The 23,228-nt window shown below is 52.7% G+C and overlaps 1 long non-coding RNA gene across 1 annotated transcript; it reads right to left on the bottom strand.

Moving 5' to 3' along the window:
* Positions 1-1,581: 1,581 nt before the first annotated feature.
* Positions 1,582-19,308, bottom strand: LOC128078815 (uncharacterized). Its single transcript, XR_008205813.1, has 3 exons — positions 18,379-19,308; positions 10,132-10,148; positions 1,582-1,902 (listed from the first exon to the last, which is right to left on the bottom strand). It is a non-coding gene; the product is annotated as an uncharacterized LOC128078815 (long non-coding RNA).
* Between the last annotated feature and the right edge of the window lie 3,920 nt (positions 19,309-23,228).

Here is a 23,228-nt window from a genome sequence, read left to right as displayed (position 1 = left end):
GTTTGCACTCGCGTCCGAGCAATCACGCTTCTCCCGAATGCCGCTTGCAGCCTCCAGCAGCGGTCTCGTTTTTTCTCGTTCGCCGGGATTCGGCGACTGCCACCGGCTGCTTTTCTACAAGTAGCGGGCTCTTCTGTGCACGTACGAAAAGACCTGATTGAAATTCGATTCGTTTAAGAATAAGCAGAATGTTCGAGGCCTGGCATGAAGGTTGCGCCCATGCCTGTCGGTCCAGCCATAATTCGTGATAGTTGTCTTCTCCGTGGCTAAACGACTGCATTATGTGACGACAAGAGTCGACAGCATAAGCCTCTCAGAAGAGCACCAGGGAAATACGAGCAGCGACAGATGCTGTGCTGTTTGGGAGCGCATTCGAAAAAAGACTCGAGGGATGCTTCCAGAAGTGCGGAAATGAAAAAACGCGGTCGACCGGATCGCGGCAGGTAGAATTGGCACGTTCTTGGCATCGGAATGGCACTACTACGCTCTCCAGGTTCGAAGGCGGCAATAGCGAGAACCGCTCCGGAGCGTTTGCACTCGCGTCCGAGCAATCACGCTTCTCCCGAATGCCGCTTGCAGCCTCCTGCAGCGGTCTCGTTTTTCTCGTTCGCCAGGAAAGGGCGACTGCCACCGGCTGCTTTTCTACAAGTAGCGGGCTCTTCTGTGCACGTAGGAAAGGAGCGGATTGGAATTGGATTCGTTTAAAAATAAGCAGAATGCTCTGCTCCTGGCATGAAGGTTGTCTCCATGACTTTCATTCGAGAGACATTTCGTGGTAGTGAGTTTATCCCTGGCTTCATGTCTGCAAACTGTGACGATAAGAGTCGAAGGTATTACCATCTGTAAAGAGGGCAGGGGCATAACGTGGAGCGAGAGATGTTGTGCTGTTTGGGAGCGCATTCGAAAAAGTGGGAGCGCTGTAATCTGCTCTGCGGTGAAAAAACACCATCAGGCAGGTCCGATGAAGCAAGCAGAATTCGCACGTTCTTGGCATCTGAACGGCACAACTACGCTCTCCAGGTTCGAAAGCGGCAATAGCGAGAACCGCTCCAAAACGTTTGCACTCGCGTCCGAGCAATAGCTATTCTCCCCGAATGCCGCTTGCAACACCCAGCAGCGGTCTCGTTTTTTCTCGGTCGCCGGGAAAGGGCGACTGCCGCCGGCTGCTTTTCTGCAAGTAGCCCGCTCTTCTGTGCAGGTAGGAAAGGAGCGGATTGCAATACGCTTCGTTTAATATTAATCACAGTGCTCGACGCCAGGCATGCAGATTACGTCCACGCTATCTCTCCAGCGACAATCCGTGGTAGTTGCCTTCTCCGTGGCTAAACGTCTGCATTATGTGACGACAAGAGTCGAAAGGATACGCCTCTCAGAAGAGCACCAGGGAAATACGAGCAGAGACAGATGCTGTGCTGTTTGAACCTGCCATTTAATGATAGCAAAAAGAAAAAAAAAGAAGAGAGACAGAATAAAAGTGTAGCAAATGCTATGGAAGCCAAAAGAAATCAAACCTACCTTTTCTTAAGAGCAGCAGGTGGCTCTGGCTTCCCATCAGCACTGGGCAGAGCTGAGCATGGGGAAAGGAACAACACCCGGTGACAGCAAAGGGAGCACGAGGGACAAGCGACACCAAGCCCCAAAGGACCTGAGCGAGCGTGTGAAACAGGAGACGGCAGGGATCCACGTACCTTGGCGCAGAGCCTCAGGAGCGGACACTGGCATCCACCAGCGGCTGTGCTTTCCTGCTGCATCCAACAAAGTCTTTCTCGCAGTCCTCACGCTGCTTAGAAGAGCAAGCCGTGTCCGGAACCTCGAGCAGAACAGAATGCGACGAGCAAGGAGCTGGGCATCGATCTCAAGGCCAACAAGTCGGTCCCTCCCAAACCTCACTGCTCACCCAACCTCACTGACAGCAGAAGCCCAGGCACACATCTGAGCCCTGCCATTCCCAGCCCTTAAATGAGCTCAGGCTGGGCTCTGGCTCCACCCAGTCCCACCCCCGGCTTCATCGCACCCACCTGTGTCTCCACCCTGCTGCTGCCATCCTGCACCAGCTTGTCCATCATTCCTTCACTCTCTTCTGTAACAGGATGAGGGGGAAGAAAGGAGAGAGAGAGCAAAGAGGAAAAAGGGAATAGGGGACAGCAGAGAAAAAAAAAAGGGGGGGGATGGGGAAAAAAGGGGAAAAATGGGGTACAGGGACAGAAGAAAGGGGACGTGAGGTGGGGGGGAAGCGGAGCTGGGGATGAAGAAGAGGAAAGGGGAAAAAAGAACAGGGGAATGTGAAGAGAAATAAGGATGGGGGGAGAAAAAGGGGTCCAAGAGTGCAAGAAGAGATGAGGGAAGGCGGGGAAAAGGCGGGATAGCAGGAAGTGCATGAGAAGGACAAAAGGAAAAACGAGGGACGAAAAAAAGGAAAAGGGGGGCAAGGGAGGAAAAAGGGAAAAGTGGGACGAATTAGGAAAACAGGAAAAGAGGGAGGAGGGTGGAATCAGGGCCGTCGCACTCAGCAGCGCTGTCCTGCTGCTGTGCCATTAATTTCTCTGGGATCCTGTACCCGTGGATCGGTGCCACCTGCCTTCGGGAATGGCAAAACTGGAGCCTTAGGGGGGCGACACAGAACCCCAAAAGACCACTCTTCACCAAGGTTTGGATTACAGCCTTATCAGAGGCTATAAGAGGCTGGTGGAGGTGGGACGGCGCTGTCGATAACCAATGAGAGAGTGGCTGGGGCGGGACAGCGATGCCGATGACCAATGAGAGGCACACGGGGGCGGCACAGTGCTGTCGATGACCAATGAGTGGCACACAGGGGCGGGATGCTTCCGCCGATGACCAATAAGACGCTGGCAGGGGCGGAACTCTGCTACGGATGACCAATGAGACGCTGGCAGGGGAGGGACTGTGCCGCCGATGACCAATAAGATGCTGGCAAGGGCGGGACAGCACTGCCGATGACCAATGAGAGACTGGCAAGGGCAGAAAGGCTTTGCCAATGGCCAATAAGACACTGGTGGGGTCGAGACTGCACTGCCGATGACCAATAATACAGTGGCGGAGGCGGGACGGCGTTGCCATTGACAAATGAGAGTCTGGCGCGTATGGGACAGTGCTGCCAATGACCAACGAGAGGCTGGTGAGGGCGGGACGGCGCTTCCACTGACCAATGATAGGCTGGCAGGGGCGGGATGGCGTGGCTGATGATCAATGAGAGGCTCATAACGGTGGGACGGTGCTGCCTGTGGCCAATGAGAGGCTGGTCTGACCAACTGCTCTGCGTAGAGGAGAATCGGAATTGGATTCAGGCACGAGGCCCTGAGACAGAACTGTGCCCTGTAAGGGAAAACCACAGGTGAGAGCCAGGATCAGAAAGCAGCTGCACAGCCACTGCAGGTCGGGAGGTGCTGTGTTTGTACTCAGATCTGCTTATCCTAGCCACTGTAAGAAGAGCAGCTCAAATGATGGTGACATAACGATGGTGACAGTTTTCTTCTTGTCACATTTGGGCTTGCAAAAGGGTGCCAGATTCTAACCTAGCCCAGGATTCTGCTGTCCCCTTGCAGTAAAAGCATATTTCAAAAGACTTGGAGAAGGCCTACACTTGATTCAGGTGTCTGATCAAGATAAAGCTAGTAGAGGAAGACACTCACCTGCTCCATTTGCAATGTCAGGTCTAGATTTGGAGCAGTAGAGGATGTCTGTGTGGTCCATGATGAATTCCACCACGGCCGACTGCGTCTGCAATTCCGTGCAGGCAACTCTCCCGCTGGCGCAGGCAGACTCGTTCAGCAGAAAAGACAGGTTTTAGAAGTCATTCAGCCAAGATCGCTTTCCCAGGACTGAACTGTTGTAGCCCAAAGCTGTCATACGGGGCTCTGGAGACTTCCGCAGTGGGCAACCAGTGATGCCACGATCGCTAAGTTCTTAGCGTGCATGTTGGTGACAGAACTGTTCGCAGCCAGACCAGGCCAAGTTTCTCATCAGCTGCCCTGGAAAACAAGTGAGGCAAATGTCCACCATGCCGTGCTGAGACAAGCAAAGCAAACCTCATTTCATGCTAGTTGTTATTACTGCTACTGATGCTGAAGATGAAGTAGATCCAACTTGACCAAGCGCCACGCTGCAGCACCCAGCCCCAGCACAGCACAGCCACAGCCATCAGCTGCACGTAACGTGCCCCTGTGCCCAGGAACTGACCGCACAAATTAACCCCATGCAGTGTTTCAGCATACCCAAGCATCGCGTTGCTCTGTGAGACAAAGCCTGGAATTGCACTTTGCCCTCTGAAGTGCAGCAGGGCTGAGCTCAGCAGGCTGAGGGCAGCACTGACCTGTAGTGAGGAGCGGGCAGCTGCTGGATGACGTCCCGCATTCTGACCAGCCGCTCCTCCTCTGTAGCGGCAACAACAGAATCCTGGAAAAGTGTAGAAAGGGATTTAGACAGGAAATAGGCAAGATACATGACTTAGGGTCGGTAACCCTGGGCACAGCGAGCTGCTGATCAGCATCCAAGCACATTTTATACCTTCCAATTGGCCACTGGATATCACAGCGGCTCGCAGCTGGTGTCACCAAGTCCGAGGACTCCAAGCAGCGGGCCGCTTTACAGCCAGGTTGGGCAGCTCACCACCTAGCAGTGGGCATTTATCTCAGGTAATAATTCCGTTACCGTTGTAGAAATACTTGGGCAATAGAAAAAACAAACAACGTAGGAATTCTCGCAAGCATCGAGAAAATGGAAATAAACACATCCTGAGGCCAAAAGAAGTGGCGTAGGTAAAATGCAGGACGTGGCAAAAACATGCGAGTAAACCGCATGGGGCAAACGGATATCTCTTTCTTTAAATAAAATATAAAGACTGAATGGCATTATTTCGCTCTCACCTTTCGGAAGTGGCAACAGATCCAAAACGTTTCCACTCGCGTCCGAGCACTCGCGCGTCTCCGCGAATGCCGCTAGCAGCCTCCAGCAGCGGTCTCCTTTTTTCTCTGTTGCAAGGAAAGGGCGACAGCCGCCGGCTGCTTTTCTCCGAGTAGCGGGCTCTTCTGCGCTCGTAGGAAAGGCGCGGATTGGAATTGGATTCGTTTAAAAATAAGCAGAATGCTCTGCGCCTGGAATGAAGGTTGTCTCCATGACTTTCGATAGAGAGACATTTCATGGTAGTGAGTTTAACGCTGGCTTCATGTCTGCAATCTGTGAAGATAAGAGTCGAAGGTATTACCATCTGTAAAGAGGCAGGGGCCTAACGCTAGCAGCCTCCAGCAGCGGTCTCCTTTTTTCTCTGTCGCCAGGAAAGGGCGTCCGAGCTCGCGTCCGAGCAATCACGCTTCTCCCGAATGCCGCTTGCAGCCTCCAGCAGCGGTCTCGTTTTTTCTCGTTCGCCGGGATTCGGCGACTGCCACCGGCTGCTTTTCTACAAGTAGCGGGCTCTTTTGTGCACGTAGCAAAGGAGCGGATTGGAATTGGATTCGTTTAAAAATAGGCAGAATGCTCTGCGCCTAGCATGAAGGTTGTGTCTTCATGACTTTCGTTCGAGAGACCTTTCGTGGTAGTGAGTTTATCGCTGGCTTCAAGTCTGCAAACTGTGACGATAAGCGTCGGAGGGATAACAATCTGTAAAGAGGGAAGGGGCATAACATGGAGCACAGATGTTGCGCTATTTGGGAGCACATTCGAAAAAGTGGGAGCGCTCAAATCTGCTCTGCGGTTTAAAAAACACCTTTACGCAGGTCCGAGGAAACAAGCAGAATTCGCAAGTTCTCGTCGTCGGAATGGCACTACTACGCTCTCCAGGTTCGAATGCGGCAATAGCGAGAACCGCTCCAAAACGTTTGCACTCGCGTCCGAGCAATCGCGCGTCTCCGCGAATGCCGCTTGCATCCTCCAGTAGCTGTTTCCTTTTTTCACGGTCGCCAGGAAAGTGCAACAGCCGCCGGCTGCTTTTCTACAAGTAGCGGGCTCTTCTGTGCTAGTAGGAAAGGAGCGGATTGGAATTCGATTCTTTTAAAAATAAGCAGAACGCTCTGCGCCAGGCATGAAGGTTGTCTCCATGACATTCGTTCGAGAGACATTTCGTGGTAGTGAGTTTAACGCTGGCTTCATGTCTGCAATCTGTGAAGATAAGAGTCGAAGGTATTACCATCTGTAAAGAGGCAGGGGCCTAACGCTAGCAGCCTCCAGCAGCGGTCTCGTTTTTTCTCGGACGCCGGAATTCGGCGACTGCCACCGGCTGCTTTTCTACAAGTAGCGGGCTCTTTTGTGCACGAAGGAAAGGCGCGGATTGGAATTGGATTCGTTTAAAAATAAGCAGAATGCACTGCGCCTGGAATGAAGGTAGTCTCCATGACATTCGTTCGAGAGACATTTCGTGGTAGTGAATTTATCGCTGGCTTCATGTCTGTAATCTGGGACGATAAGAGTCGAAGGTATTACCATCTGTAAAGAGGGAAGGGGCATAACGTGGAGCGAGAGATGTTGTGCTGTTTGGGAGCACATTCGAAAAAGTCGGGAGCGCTGAAATCTGCTCTACGGAGAAAAAAACACCTTTACGCAGGTCCGAGGAAACAAGCAGAATTCGCAAGTTCTCGTCGTCGGAATGGCACTACTACGCTCTCCAGGTTCGAAAGCGGCAATAGAGAGAACCGCTCCGCAGCGCTTGCACTCGCGTCAGAGCAATCGCGCTTCTCCCCGAATGCCGATTGCAACCTCCAGCAGCGGTCTCCTTTTTTCTCGTTCGCCGGGAATGGGCGACTGCCGCCGGCTTCGTTTCTACAAGAAGCGGGCTCTTCTGTGCACGTACGAAAAGATCTGATTGAAATTCGATTCGTTTAAGAATAAGCAGAATGTTCGAGGCCTGGCATGAAGGTTGCGCCCATGCCTGTCGGTCCAGCCATAATTCGTGATAGTTGTCTTCTCTGTGGCTAAACGACTGCATTATGTGACGACAAGAGTCGACAGCATAAGCCTCTCAGAAGAGCACCAGGGAAATACGAGCAGCGACAGATGCTGTGCTGTTTGGGAGCGCATTCGAAAAAAGACTCGAGGGATATTTCCAGAAGTGCGGACAGGAAAAAACGCGGTCGAACGGATCGCGGCAGGCAGAATTGGCACGTTCTTGGCATCGGAATGGCACTACTACCCTCTCCAGGTACGAAGGCGGCAATAGCGAGAACCGCTCCGGAGCGTTTGCACTCGCGTCCGAGCAATCACGCTTCTCCCGAATGCCGCTTGCAGCCTCCAGCAGCGGTCTCGTTTTTTCTCGTTCGCCGGGATTCGGCGACTGCCACCGGCTGCTTTTCTACAAGTAGCGGGCTCTTCTGTGCACGTACGAAAAGACCTGATTGAAATTCGATTCGTTTAAGAATAAGCAGAATGTTCGAGGCCTGGCATGAAGGTTGCGCCCATGCCTGTCGGTCCAGCCATAATTCGTGATAGTTGTCTTCTCCGTGGCTAAACGACTGCATTATGTGACGACAAGAGTCGACAGCATAAGCCTCTCAGAAGAGCACCAGGGAAATACGAGCAGCGACAGATGCTGTGCTGTTTGGGAGCGCATTCGAAAAAAGACTCGAGGGATGCTTCCAGAAGTGCGGAAATGAAAAAACGCGGTCGACCGGATCGCGGCAGGTAGAATTGGCACGTTCTTGGCATCGGAATGGCACTACTACGCTCTCCAGGTTCGAAGGCGGCAATAGCGAGAACCGCTCCGGAGCGTTTGCACTCGCGTCCGAGCAATCACGCTTCTCCCGAATGCCGCTTGCAGCCTCCTGCAGCGGTCTCGTTTTTTCTCGGTCGCCGGGATTCGGCGACTGCCACCGGCTGCTTTTCTACAAGTAGCGGGCTCTTCTGTGCACGTAGGAAAGGCGCGGATTGGAATTGGATTCGTTTAAAAATAAGCAGAATGCACTGCGCCTGGCATGAAGGTTGTCTCCATGACTTTCATTCGAGAGACATTTCGTGGTAGTGAGTTTATCGCTGGCTTCATGTCTGTAATCTGGGACGATAAGAGTCGAAGGTATTACCATCTGTAACGAGGGAAGGGGCATAACGGGGAGCGACAGATGTTGTGCTCTTTGGGAGCACATTCGAAAAAGTCGGGAGCGCTGAAATCTGCTCTACGGAGAAAAAAACACCTTTACGCAGGTCTGAGGAAACAAGCAGAATTCGCAAGTTCTAGTCGTCGGAATGGAACTACTACGCTCTCCAGGTTCGAAAGCGGCAATAGCGAGAACCGCTCTGGAGCGCTTGCACTCGCGTCCGAGCAATCGCGCTTCTCCCCGAATGCCGATTGCAACCTCCAGCAGCGGTCTCCTTTTTTCTCGTTCGCCGGGAATGGGCGACTGCCGCCGGCTTCGTTTCTACAGGAAGCGGGCTCTTCTGTGCACCTACGAAAAGATCTGATTGAAATTCGAATCGTTTAAGAATAAGCAGAATGTTCGAGGCCTGGCATGAAGGTTGCGCCCATGCCTGTCGGTCCAGCCATAATTCGTGATAGTTGTCTTCTCTGTGGCTAAACGACTGCATTATGTGACGACAAGAGTCGACAGCATAAGCCTCTCAGAAGAGCACCAGGGAAATACGAGTAGCGACAGATGCTGTGCTGTTTGGGAGCGCATTCGAAAAAAGACTCGAGGGATGCTTCCAGAAGTGCGGACAGGAAAAAACGCGGTCGACCGGATCGCGGCAGGCAGAATTGGCACGTTCTTGGCATCGGAATGGCACTACTACGCTCTCCAGGTTCGAAGGCGGCAATAGCGAGAACCGCTCCGGAGCGTTTGCACTCGCGTCCGAGAAATCGCGATTCACCCCGAATGCCGCTTGCGACACCCAGCAGCGGTCTCGTTTTTCTCGTTCGCCAGGAAAGGGCGACTGCCGCCGGCTGCTTTTCTCCGAGTAGCGGGCTCTTCTGTGCACGAAGGAAAGGAGCGGATTGGAATTGGATTCGTTTAAAAATAAGCAGAATGCTCTGCTCCTGGCATGAAGGTTGTGTCTTCATGTCTTACGATCGAGAGACATTTCGTGGTAGTGAGTTTATCCCTGGCTTCATGTCTGCAAACTGTGACGATAAGCGTCAGAGGGATAACAATCTGTAAAGAGGGCAGGGGCATAACGTGGAGCGAGAGATGTTGTGCTGTTTGGGAGCGCATTCGAAAAAGTGGGAGCGCTGTAATCTGCTCTGCGGTGAAAAAACACCATCAGGCAGGTCCGATGAAGCAAGCAGAATTCGCACGTTCTTGGCATCTGAACGGCACAACTACGCTCTCCAGGTTCGAAAGCGGCAATAGCGAGAACCGCTCCAAAACGTTTGCACTCGCGTCCGAGCAATAGCTATTCTCCCCGAATGCCGCTTGCAACACCCAGCAGCGGTCTCGTTTTTTCTCGGTCGCCGGGAAAGGGCGACTGCCGCCGGCTGCTTTTCTGCAAGTAGCCCGCTCTTCTGTGCAGGTAGGAAAGGAGCGGATTGCAATACGCTTCGTTTAATATTAATCACAGTGCTCGACGCCAGGCATGCAGATTACGTCCACGCTATCTCTCCAGCGACAATCCGTGGTAGTTGCCTTCTCCGTGGCTAAACGTCTGCATTATGTGACGACAAGAGTCGAAAGGATACGCCTCTCAGAAGAGCACCAGGGAAATACGAGCAGAGACAGATGCTGTGCTGTTTGAACCTGCCATTTAATGATAGCAAAAAGAAAAAAAAAGAAGAGAGACAGAATAAAAGTGTAGCAAATGCTATGGAAGCCAAAAGAAATCAAACCTACCTTTTCTTAAGAGCAGCAGGTGGCTCTGGCTTCCCATCAGCACTGGGCAGAGCTGAGCATGGGGAAAGGAACAACACCCGGTGACAGCAAAGGGAGCACGAGGGACAAGCGACACCAAGCCCCAAAGGACCTGAGCGAGCGTGTGAAACAGGAGACGGCAGGGATCCACGTACCTTGGCGCAGAGCCTCAGGAGCGGACACTGGCATCCACCAGCGGCTGTGCTTTCCTGCTGCATCCAACAAAGTCTTTCTCGCAGTCCTCACGCTGCTTAGAAGAGCAAGCCGTGTCCGGAACCTCGAGCAGAACAGAATGCGACGAGCAAGGAGCTGGGCATCGATCTCAAGGCCAACAAGTCGGTCCCTCCCAAACCTCACTGCTCACCCAACCTCACTGACAGCAGAAGCCCAGGCACACATCTGAGCCCTGCCATTCCCAGCCCTTAAATGAGCTCAGGCTGGGCTCTGGCTCCACCCAGTCCCACCCCCGGCTTCATCGCACCCACCTGTGTCTCCACCCTGCTGCTGCCATCCTGCACCAGCTTGTCCATCATTCCTTCACTCTCTTCTGTAACAGGATGAGGGGGAAGAAAGGAGAGAGAGAGCAAAGAGGAAAAAGGGAATAGGGGACAGCAGAGAAAAAAAAAAAGGGGGGGGATGGGGAAAAAAGGGGAAAAATGGGGTACAGGGACAGAAGAAAGGGGACGTGAGGTGGGGGGGAAGCGGAGCTGGGGATGAAGAAGAGGAAAGGGGAAAAAAGAACAGGGGAATGTGAAGAGAAATAAGGATGGGGGGAGAAAAAGGGGTCCAAGAGTGCAAGAAGAGATGAGGGAAGGCGGGGAAAAGGCGGGATAGCAGGAAGTGCATGAGAAGGACAAAAGGAAAAACGAGGGACGAAAAAAAGGAAAAGGGGGGCAAGGGAGGAAAAAGGGAAAAGTGGGACGAATTAGGAAAACAGGAAAAGAGGGAGGAGGGTGGAATCAGGGCCGTCGCACTCAGCAGCGCTGTCCTGCTGCTGTGCCATTAATTTCTCTGGGATCCTGTACCCGTGGATCGGTGCCACCTGCCTTCGGGAATGGCAAAACTGGAGCCTTAGGGGGGCGACACAGAACCCCAAAAGACCACTCTTCACCAAGGTTTGGATTACAGCCTTATCAGAGGCTATAAGAGGCTGGTGGAGGTGGGACGGCGCTGTCGATAACCAATGAGAGAGTGGCTGGGGCGGGACAGCGATGCCGATGACCAATGAGAGGCACACGGGGGCGGCACAGTGCTGTCGATGACCAATGAGTGGCACACAGGGGCGGGATGCTTCCGCCGATGACCAATAAGACGCTGGCAGGGGCGGAACTGTGCTACGGATGACCAATGAGACGCTGGCAGGGGAGGGACTGTGCCGCCGATGACCAATAAGATGCTGGCAAGGGCGGGACAGCACTGCCGATGACCAATGAGAGACTGGCAAGGGCAGAAAGGCTTTGCCAATGGCCAATAAGACACTGGTGGGGTCGAGACTGCACTGCCGATGACCAATAATACAGTGGCGGAGGCGGGACGGCGTTGCCATTGACAAATGAGAGTCTGGCGCGTATGGGACAGTGCTGCCAATGACCAACGAGAGGCTGGTGAGGGCGGGACGGCGCTTCCACTGACCAATGATAGGCTGGCAGGGGCGGGATGGCGTGGCTGATGATCAATGAGAGGCTCATAACGGTGGGACGGTGCTGCCTGTGGCCAATGAGAGGCTGGTCTGACCAACTGCTCTGCGTAGAGGAGAATCGGAATTGGATTCAGGCACGAGGCCCTGAGACAGAACTGTGCCCTGTAAGGGAAAACCACAGGTGAGAGCCAGGATCAGAAAGCAGCTGCACAGCCACTGCAGGTCGGGAGGTGCTGTGTTTGTACTCAGATCTGCTTATCCTAGCCACTGTAAGAAGAGCAGCTCAAATGATGGTGACATAACGATGGTGACAGTTTTCTTCTTGTCACATTTGGGCTTGCAAAAGGGTGCCAGATTCTAACCTAGCCCAGGATTCTGCTGTCCCCTTGCAGTAAAAGCATATTTCAAAAGACTTGGAGAAGGCCTACACTTGATTCAGGTGTCTGATCAAGATAAAGCTAGTAGAGGAAGACACTCACCTGCTCCATTTGCAATGTCAGGTCTAGATTTGGAGCAGTAGAGGATGTCTGTGTGGTCCATGATGAATTCCACCACGGCCGACTGCGTCTGCAATTCCGTGCAGGCAACTCTCCCGCTGGCGCAGGCAGACTCGTTCAGCAGAAAAGACAGGTTTTAGAAGTCATTCAGCCAAGATCGCTTTCCCAGGACTGAACTGTTGTAGCCCAAAGCTGTCATACGGGGCTCTGGAGACTTCCGCAGTGGGCAACCAGTGATGCCACGATCGCTAAGTTCTTAGCGTGCATGTTGGTGACAGAACTGTTCGCAGCCAGACCAGGCCAAGTTTCTCATCAGCTGCCCTGGAAAACAAGTGAGGCAAATGTCCACCATGCCGTGCTGAGACAAGCAAAGCAAACCTCATTTCATGCTAGTTGTTATTACTGCTACTGATGCTGAAGATGAAGTAGATCCAACTTGACCAAGCGCCACGCTGCAGCACCCAGCCCCAGCACAGCACAGCCACAGCCATCAGCTGCACGTAACGTGCCCCTGTGCCCAGGAACTGACCGCACAAATTAACCCCATGCAGTGTTTCAGCATACCCAAGCATCGCGTTGCTCTGTGAGACAAAGCCTGGAATTGCACTTTGCCCTCTGAAGTGCAGCAGGGCTGAGCTCAGCAGGCTGAGGGCAGCACTGACCTGTAGTGAGGAGCGGGCAGCTGCTGGATGACGTCCCGCATTCTGACCAGCCGCTCCTCCTCTGTAGCGGCAACAACAGAATCCTGGAAAAGTGTAGAAAGGGATTTAGACAGGAAATAGGCAAGATACATGACTTAGGGTCGGTAACCCTGGGCACAGCGAGCTGCTGATCAGCATCCAAGCACATTTTATACCTTCCAATTGGCCACTGGATATCACAGCGGCTCGCAGCTGGTGTCACCAAGTCCGAGGACTCCAAGCAGCGGGCCGCTTTACAGCCAGGTTGGGCAGCTCACCACCTAGCAGTGGGCATTTATCTCAGGTAATAATTCCGTTACCGTTGTAGAAATACTTGGGCAATAGAAAAAACAAACAACGTAGGAATTCTCGCAAGCATCGAGAAAATGGAAATAAACACATCCTGAGGCCAAAAGAAGTGGCGTAGGTAAAATGCAGGACGTGGCAAAAACATGCGAGTAAACCGCATGGGGCAAACGGATATCTCTTTCTTTAAATAAAATATAAAGACTGAATGGCATTATTTCGCTCTCACCTTTCGGAAGTGGCAACAGATCCAAAACGTTTCCACTCGCGTCCGAGCACTCGCGCGTCTCCGCGAATGCCGCTAGCAGCCTCCAGCAGCGGTCTCCTTTTTTCTCTGTTGCAAGGAAAGGGCGACAGCCGCCGGCTGCTTTTCTCCGAGTAGCGGGCTCTTCTGCGCTCGTAGGAAAGGCGCGGATTGGAATTGGATTCGTTTAAAAATAAGCAGAATGCTCTGCGCCTGGAATGAAGGTTGTCTCCATGACTTTCGATAGAGAGACATTTCATGGTAGTGAGTTTAACGCTGGCTTCATGTCTGCAATCTGTGAAGATAAGAGTCGAAGGTATTACCATCTGTAAAGAGGCAGGGGCCTAACGCTAGCAGCCTCCAGCAGCGGTCTCCTTTTTTCTCTGTCGCCAGGAAAGGGCGTCCGAGCTCGCGTCCGAGCAATCACGCTTCTCCCGAATGCCGCTTGCAGCCTCCAGCAGCGGTCTCGTTTTTTCTCGTTCGCCGGGATTCGGCGACTGCCACCGGCTGCTTTTCTACAAGTAGCGGGCTCTTTTGTGCACGTAGCAAAGGAGCGGATTGGAATTGGATTCGTTTAAAAATAGGCAGAATGCTCTGCGCCTAGCATGAAGGTTGTGTCTTCATGACTTTCGTTCGAGAGACCTTTCGTGGTAGTGAGTTTATCGCTGGCTTCAAGTCTGCAAACTGTGACGATAAGCGTCGGAGGGATAACAATCTGTAAAGAGGGAAGGGGCATAACATGGAGCACAGATGTTGCGCTATTTGGGAGCACATTCGAAAAAGTGGGAGCGCTCAAATCTGCTCTGCGGTTTAAAAAACACCTTTACGCAGGTCCGAGGAAACAAGCAGAATTCGCAAGTTCTCGTCGTCGGAATGGCACTACTACGCTCTCCAGGTTCGAATGCGGCAATAGCGAGAACCGCTCCAAAACGTTTGCACTCGCGTCCGAGCAATCGCGCGTCTCCGCGAATGCCGCTTGCATCCTCCAGTAGCTGTTTCCTTTTTTCACGGTCGCCAGGAAAGTGCAACAGCCGCCGGCTGCTTTTCTACAAGTAGCGGGCTCTTCTGTGCTAGTAGGAAAGGAGCGGATTGGAATTCGATTCTTTTAAAAATAAGCAGAACGCTCTGCGCCAGGCATGAAGGTTGTCTCCATGACATTCGTTCGAGAGACATTTCGTGGTAGTGAGTTTAACGCTGGCTTCATGTCTGCAATCTGTGAAGATAAGAGTCGAAGGTATTACCATCTGTAAAGAGGCAGGGGCCTAACGCTAGCAGCCTCCAGCAGCGGTCTCGTTTTTTCTCGGACGCCGGAATTCGGCGACTGCCACCGGCTGCTTTTCTACAAGTAGCGGGCTCTTTTGTGCACGAAGGAAAGGCGCGGATTGGAATTGGATTCGTTTAAAAATAAGCAGAATGCACTGCGCCTGGAATGAAGGTAGTCTCCATGACATTCGTTCGAGAGACATTTCGTGGTAGTGAATTTATCGCTGGCTTCATGTCTGTAATCTGGGACGATAAGAGTCGAAGGTATTACCATCTGTAAAGAGGGAAGGGGCATAACGTGGAGCGAGAGATGTTGTGCTGTTTGGGAGCACATTCGAAAAAGTCGGGAGCGCTGAAATCTGCTCTACGGAGAAAAAAACACCTTTACGCAGGTCCGAGGAAACAAGCAGAATTCGCAAGTTCTCGTCGTCGGAATGGCACTACTACGCTCTCCAGGTTCGAAAGCGGCAATAGAGAGAACCGCTCCGCAGCGCTTGCACTCGCGTCAGAGCAATCGCGCTTCTCCCCGAATGCCGATTGCAACCTCCAGCAGCGGTCTCCTTTTTTCTCGTTCGCCGGGAATGGGCGACTGCCGCCGGCTTCGTTTCTACAAGAAGCGGGCTCTTCTGTGCACGTACGAAAAGATCTGATTGAAATTCGATTCGTTTAAGAATAAGCAGAATGTTCGAGGCCTGGCATGAAGGTTGCGCCCATGCCTGTCGGTCCAGCCATAATTCGTGATAGTTGTCTTCTCTGTGGCTAAACGACTGCATTATGTGACGACAAGAGTCGACAGCATAAGCCTCTCAGAAGAGCACCAGGGAAATACGAGCAGCGACAGATGCTGTGCTGTTTGGGAGCGCATTCGAAAAAAGACTCGAGGGATATTTCCAGAAGTGCGGACAGGAAAAAACGCGGTCGAACGGATCGCGGCAGGCAGAATTGGCACGTTCTTGGCATCGGAATGGCACTACTACCCTCTCCAGGTACGAAGGCGGCAATAGCGAGAACCGCTCCGGAGCGTTTGCACTCGCGTCCGAGCAATCACGCTTCTCCCGAATGCCGCTTGCAGCCTCCAGCAGCGGTCTCGTTTTTTCTCGTTCGCCGGGATTCGGCGACTGCCACCGGCTGCTTTTCTACAAGTAGCGGGCTCTTCTGTGCACGTACGAAAAGACCTGATTGAAATTCGATTCGTTTAAGAATAAGCAGAATGTTCGAGGCCTGGCATGAAGGTTGCGCCCATGCCTGTCGGTCCAGCCATAATTCGTGATAGTTGTCTTCTCCGTGGCTAAACGACTGCATTATGTGACGACAAGAGTCGACAGCATAAGCCTCTCAGAAGAGCACCAGGGAAATACGAGCAGCGACAGATGCTGTGCTGTTTGGGAGCGCATTCGAAAAAAGACTCGAGGGATGCTTCCAGAAGTGCGGAAATGAAAAAACGCGGTCGACCGGATCGCGGCAGGTAGAATTGGCACGTTCTTGGCATCGGAATGGCACTACTACGCTCTCCAGGTTCGAAGGCGGCAATAGCGAGAACCGCTCCGGAGCGTTTGCACTCGCGTCCGAGCAATCACGCTTCTCCCGAATGCCGCTTGCAGCCTCCTGCAGCGGTCTCGTTTTTTCTCGGTCGCCGGGATTCGGCGACTGCCACCGGCTGCTTTTCTACAAGTAGCGGGCTCTTCTGTGCACGTAGGAAAGGCGCGGATTGGAATTGGATTCGTTTAAAAATAAGCAGAATGCACTGCGCCTGGCATGAAGGTTGTCTCCATGACTTTCATTCGAGAGACATTTCGTGGTAGTGAGTTTATCGCTGGCTTCATGTCTGTAATCTGGGACGATAAGAGTCGAAGGTATTACCATCTGTAACGAGGGAAGGGGCATAACGGGGAGCGACAGATGTTGTGCTCTTTGGGAGCACATTCGAAAAAGTCGGGAGCGCTGAAATCTGCTCTACGGAGAAAAAAACACCTTTACGCAGGTCTGAGGAAACAAGCAGAATTCGCAAGTTCTAGTCGTCGGAATGGAACTACTACGCTCTCCAGGTTCGAAAGCGGCAATAGCGAGAACCGCTCTGGAGCGCTTGCACTCGCGTCCGAGCAATCGCGCTTCTCCCCGAATGCCGATTGCAACCTCCAGCAGCGGTCTCCTTTTTTCTCGTTCGCCGGGAATGGGCGACTGCCGCCGGCTTCGTTTCTACAGGAAGCGGGCTCTTCTGTGCACCTACGAAAAGATCTGATTGAAATTCGAATCGTTTAAGAATAAGCAGAATGTTCGAGGCCTGGCATGAAGGTTGCGCCCATGCCTGTCGGTCCAGCCATAATTCGTGATAGTTGTCTTCTCTGTGGCTAAACGACTGCATTATGTGACGACAAGAGTCGACAGCATAAGCCTCTCAGAAGAGCACCAGGGAAATACGAGTAGCGACAGATGCTGTGCTGTTTGGGAGCGCATTCGAAAAAAGACTCGAGGGATGCTTCCAGAAGTGCGGACAGGAAAAAACGCGGTCGACCGGATCGCGGCAGGCAGAATTGGCACGTTCTTGGCATCGGAATGGCACTACTACGCTCTCCAGGTTCGAAGGCGGCAATAGCGAGAACCGCTCCGGAGCGTTTGCACTCGCGTCCGAGAAATCGCGATTCACCCCGAATGCCGCTTGCGACACCCAGCAGCGGTCTCGTTTTTCTCGTTCGCCAGGAAAGGGCGACTGCCGCCGGCTGCTTTTCTCCGAGTAGCGGGCTCTTCTGTGCACGAAGGAAAGGAGCGGATTGGAATTGGATTCGTTTAAAAATAAGCAGAATGCTCTGCTCCTGGCATGAAGGTTGTGTCTTCATGTCTTACGATCGAGAGACATTTCGTGGTAGTGAGTTTATCCCTGGCTTCATGTCTGCAAACTGTGACGATAAGCGTCAGAGGGATAACAATCTGTAAAGAGGGCAGGGGCATAACGTGGAGCGAGAGATGTTGTGCTGTTTGGGAGCGCATTCGAAAAAGTGGGAGCGCTGTAATCTGCTCTGCGGTGAAAAAACACCATCAGGCAGGTCCGATGAAGCAAGCAGAATTCGCACGTTCTTGGCATCTGAACGGCACAACTACGCTCTCCAGGTTCGAAAGCGGCAATAGCGAGAACCGCTCCAAAACGTTTGCACTCGCGTCCGAGCAATAGCTATTCTCCCCGAATGCCGCTTGCAACACCCAGCAGCGGTCTCGTTTTTTCTCGGTCGCCGGGAAAGGGCGACTGCCGCCGGCTGCTTTTCTGCAAGTAGCCCGCTCTTCTGTGCAGGTAGGAAAGGAGCGGATTGCAATACGCTTCGTTTAATATTAATCACAGTGCTCGACGCCAGGCATGCAGATTACGTCCACGCTATCTCTCCAGCGACAATCCGTGGTAGTTGCCTTCTCCGTGGCTAAACGTCTGCATTATGTGACGACAAGAGTCGAAAGGATACGCCTCTCAGAAGAGCACCAGGGAAATACGAGCAGAGACAGATGCTGTGCTGTTTGAACCTGCCATTTAATGATAGCAAAAAGAAAAAAAAAGAAGAGAGACAGAATAAAAGTGTAGCAAATGCTATGGAAGCCAAAAGAAATCAAACCTACCTTTTCTTAAGAGCAGCAGGTGGCTCTGGCTTCCCATCAGCACTGGGCAGAGCTGAGCATGGGGAAAGGAACAACACCCGGTGACAGCAAAGGGAGCACGAGGGACAAGCGACACCAAGCCCCAAAGGACCTGAGCGAGCGTGTGAAACAGGAGACGGCAGGGATCCACGTACCTTGGCGCAGAGCCTCAGGAGCGGACACTGGCATCCACCAGCGGCTGTGCTTTCCTGCTGCATCCAACAAAGTCTTTCTCGCAGTCCTCACGCTGCTTAGAAGAGCAAGCCGTGTCCGGAACCTCGAGCAGAACAGAATGCGACGAGCAAGGAGCTGGGCATCGATCTCAAGGCCAACAAGTCGGTCCCTCCCAAACCTCACTGCTCACCCAACCTCACTGACAGCAGAAGCCCAGGCACACATCTGAGCCCTGCCATTCCCAGCCCTTAAATGAGCTCAGGCTGGGCTCTGGCTCCACCCAGTCCCACCCCCGGCTTCATCGCACCCACCTGTGTCTCCACCCTGCTGCTGCCATCCTGCACCAGCTTGTCCATCATTCCTTCACTCTCTTCTGTAACAGGATGAGGGGGAAGAAAGGAGAGAGAGAGCAAAGAGGAAAAAGGGAATAGGGGACAGCAGAGAAAAAAAAAAAGGGGGGGGATGGGGAAAAAAGGGGAAAAATGGGGTACAGGGACAGAAGAAAGGGGACGTGAGGTGGGGGGGAAGCGGAGCTGGGGATGAAGAAGAGGAAAGGGGAAAAAAGAACAGGGGAATGTGAAGAGAAATAAGGATGGGGGGAGAAAAAGGGGTCCAAGAGTGCAAGAAGAGATGAGGGAAGGCGGGGAAAAGGCGGGATAGCAGGAAGTGCATGAGAAGGACAAAAGGAAAAACGAGGGACGAAAAAAAGGAAAAGGGGGGCAAGGGAGGAAAAAGGGAAAAGTGGGACGAATTAGGAAAACAGGAAAAGAGGGAGGAGGGTGGAATCAGGGCCGTCGCACTCAGCAGCGCTGTCCTGCTGCTGTGCCATTAATTTCTCTGGGATCCTGTACCCGTGGATCGGTGCCACCTGCCTTCGGGAATGGCAAAACTGGAGCCTTAGGGGGGCGACACAGAACCCCAAAAGACCACTCTTCACCAAGGTTTGGATTACAGCCTTATCAGAGGCTATAAGAGGCTGGTGGAGGTGGGACGGCGCTGTCGATAACCAATGAGAGAGTGGCTGGGGCGGGACAGCGATGCCGATGACCAATGAGAGGCACACGGGGGCGGCACAGTGCTGTCGATGACCAATGAGTGGCACACAGGGGCGGGATGCTTCCGCCGATGACCAATAAGACGCTGGCAGGGGCGGAACTGTGCTACGGATGACCAATGAGACGCTGGCAGGGGAGGGACTGTGCCGCCGATGACCAATAAGATGCTGGCAAGGGCGGGACAGCACTGCCGATGACCAATGAGAGACTGGCAAGGGCAGAAAGGCTTTGCCAATGGCCAATAAGACACTGGTGGGGTCGAGACTGCACTGCCGATGACCAATAATACAGTGGCGGAGGCGGGACGGCGTTGCCATTGACAAATGAGAGTCTGGCGCGTATGGGACAGTGCTGCCAATGACCAACGAGAGGCTGGTGAGGGCGGGACGGCGCTTCCACTGACCAATGATAGGCTGGCAGGGGCGGGATGGCGTGGCTGATGATCAATGAGAGGCTCATAACGGTGGGACGGTGCTGCCTGTGGCCAATGAGAGGCTGGTCTGACCAACTGCTCTGCGTAGAGGAGAATCGGAATTGGATTCAGGCACGAGGCCCTGAGACAGAACTGTGCCCTGTAAGGGAAAACCACAGGTGAGAGCCAGGATCAGAAAGCAGCTGCACAGCCACTGCAGGTCGGGAGGTGCTGTGTTTGTACTCAGATCTGCTTATCCTAGCCACTGTAAGAAGAGCAGCTCAAATGATGGTGACATAACGATGGTGACAGTTTTCTTCTTGTCACATTTGGGCTTGCAAAAGGGTGCCAGATTCTAACCTAGCCCAGGATTCTGCTGTCCCCTTGCAGTAAAAGCATATTTCAAAAGACTTGGAGAAGGCCTACACTTGATTCAGGTGTCTGATCAAGATAAAGCTAGTAGAGGAAGACACTCACCTGCTCCATTTGCAATGTCAGGTCTAGATTTGGAGCAGTAGAGGATGTCTGTGTGGTCCATGATGAATTCCACCACGGCCGACTGCGTCTGCAATTCCGTGCAGGCAACTCTCCCGCTGGCGCAGGCAGACTCGTTCAGCAGAAAAGACAGGTTTTAGAAGTCATTCAGCCAAGATCGCTTTCCCAGGACTGAACTGTTGTAGCCCAAAGCTGTCATACGGGGCTCTGGAGACTTCCGCAGTGGGCAACCAGTGATGCCACGATCGCTAAGTTCTTAGCGTGCATGTTGGTGACAGAACTGTTCGCAGCCAGACCAGGCCAAGTTTCTCATCAGCTGCCCTGGAAAACAAGTGAGGCAAATGTCCACCATGCCGTGCTGAGACAAGCAAAGCAAACCTCATTTCATGCTAGTTGTTATTACTGCTACTGATGCTGAAGATGAAGTAGATCCAACTTGACCAAGCGCCACGCTGCAGCACCCAGCCCCAGCACAGCACAGCCACAGCCATCAGCTGCACGTAACGTGCCCCTGTGCCCAGGAACTGACCGCACAAATTAACCCCATGCAGTGTTTCAGCATACCCAAGCATCGCGTTGCTCTGTGAGACAAAGCCTGGAATTGCACTTTGCCCTCTGAAGTGCAGCAGGGCTGAGCTCAGCAGGCTGAGGGCAGCACTGACCTGTAGTGAGGAGCGGGCAGCTGCTGGATGACGTCCCGCATTCTGACCAGCCGCTCCTCCTCTGTAGCGGCAACAACAGAATCCTGGAAAAGTGTAGAAAGGGATTTAGACAGGAAATAGGCAAGATACATGACTTAGGGTCGGTAACCCTGGGCACAGCGAGCTGCTGATCAGCATCCAAGCACATTTTATACCTTCCAATTGGCCACTGGATATCACAGCGGCTCGCAGCTGGTGTCACCAAGTCCGAGGACTCCAAGCAGCGGGCCGCTTTACAGCCAGGTTGGGCAGCTCACCACCTAGCAGTGGGCATTTATCTCAGGTAATAATTCCGTTACCGTTGTAGAAATACTTGGGCAATAGAAAAAACAAACAACGTAGGAATTCTCGCAAGCATCGAGAAAATGGAAATAAACACATCCTGAGGCCAAAAGAAGTGGCGTAGGTAAAATGCAGGACGTGGCAAAAACATGCGAGTAAACCGCATGGGGCAAACGGATATCTCTTTCTTTAAATAAAATATAAAGACTGAATGGCATTATTTCGCTCTCACCTTTCGGAAGTGGCAACAGATCCAAAACGTTTCCACTCGCGTCCGAGCACTCGCGCGTCTCCGCGAATGCCGCTAGCAGCCTCCAGCAGCGGTCTCCTTTTTTCTCTGTTGCAAGGAAAGGGCGACAGCCGCCGGCTGCTTTTCTCCGAGTAGCGGGCTCTTCTGCGCTCGTAGGAAAGGCGCGGATTGGAATTGGATTCGTTTAAAAATAAGCAGAATGCTCTGCGCCTGGAATGAAGGTTGTCTCCATGACTTTCGATAGAGAGACATTTCATGGTAGTGAGTTTAACGCTGGCTTCATGTCTGCAATCTGTGAAGATAAGAGTCGAAGGTATTACCATCTGTAAAGAGGCAGGGGCCTAACGCTAGCAGCCTCCAGCAGCGGTCTCCTTTTTTCTCTGTCGCCAGGAAAGGGCGTCCGAGCTCGCGTCCGAGCAATCACGCTTCTCCCGAATGCCGCTTGCAGCCTCCAGCAGCGGTCTCGTTTTTTCTCGTTCGCCGGGATTCGGCGACTGCCACCGGCTGCTTTTCTACAAGTAGCGGGCTCTTTTGTGCACGTAGCAAAGGAGCGGATTGGAATTGGATTCGTTTAAAAATAGGCAGAATGCTCTGCGCCTAGCATGAAGGTTGTGTCTTCATGACTTTCGTTCGAGAGACCTTTCGTGGTAGTGAGTTTATCGCTGGCTTCAAGTCTGCAAACTGTGACGATAAGCGTCGGAGGGATAACAATCTGTAAAGAGGGAAGGGGCATAACATGGAGCACAGATGTTGCGCTATTTGGGAGCACATTCGAAAAAGTGGGAGCGCTCAAATCTGCTCTGCGGTTTAAAAAACACCTTTACGCAGGTCCGAGGAAACAAGCAGAATTCGCAAGTTCTCGTCGTCGGAATGGCACTACTACGCTCTCCAGGTTCGAATGCGGCAATAGCGAGAACCGCTCCAAAACGTTTGCACTCGCGTCCGAGCAATCGCGCGTCTCCGCGAATGCCGCTTGCATCCTCCAGTAGCTGTTTCCTTTTTTCACGGTCGCCAGGAAAGTGCAACAGCCGCCGGCTGCTTTTCTACAAGTAGCGGGCTCTTCTGTGCTAGTAGGAAAGGAGCGGATTGGAATTCGATTCTTTTAAAAATAAGCAGAACGCTCTGCGCCAGGCATGAAGGTTGTCTCCATGACATTCGTTCGAGAGACATTTCGTGGTAGTGAGTTTAACGCTGGCTTCATGTCTGCAATCTGTGAAGATAAGAGTCGAAGGTATTACCATCTGTAAAGAGGCAGGGGCCTAACGCTAGCAGCCTCCAGCAGCGGTCTCGTTTTTTCTCGGACGCCGGAATTCGGCGACTGCCACCGGCTGCTTTTCTACAAGTAGCGGGCTCTTTTGTGCACGAAGGAAAGGCGCGGATTGGAATTGGATTCGTTTAAAAATAAGCAGAATGCACTGCGCCTGGAATGAAGGTAGTCTCCATGACATTCGTTCGAGAGACATTTCGTGGTAGTGAATTTATCGCTGGCTTCATGTCTGTAATCTGGGACGATAAGAGTCGAAGGTATTACCATCTGTAAAGAGGGAAGGGGCATAACGTGGAGCGAGAGATGTTGTGCTGTTTGGGAGCACATTCGAAAAAGTCGGGAGCGCTGAAATCTGCTCTACGGAGAAAAAAACACCTTTACGCAGGTCCGAGGAAACAAGCAGAATTCGCAAGTTCTCGTCGTCGGAATGGCACTACTACGCTCTCCAGGTTCGAAAGCGGCAATAGAGAGAACCGCTCCGCAGCGCTTGCACTCGCGTCAGAGCAATCGCGCTTCTCCCCGAATGCCGATTGCAACCTCCAGCAGCGGTCTCCTTTTTTCTCGTT

Source organism: Tympanuchus pallidicinctus, unplaced genomic scaffold (assembly GCF_026119805.1).
Source record: "Tympanuchus pallidicinctus isolate F22 unplaced genomic scaffold, pur_lepc_1.0 scaffold176, whole genome shotgun sequence".
NCBI classification, from domain to species: domain Eukaryota; kingdom Metazoa; phylum Chordata; class Aves; order Galliformes; family Phasianidae; genus Tympanuchus; species Tympanuchus pallidicinctus.
The sequence above is the reverse complement of the archived record's forward strand: the minus strand, read 5'-3'. Positions and strand labels throughout refer to the sequence as shown.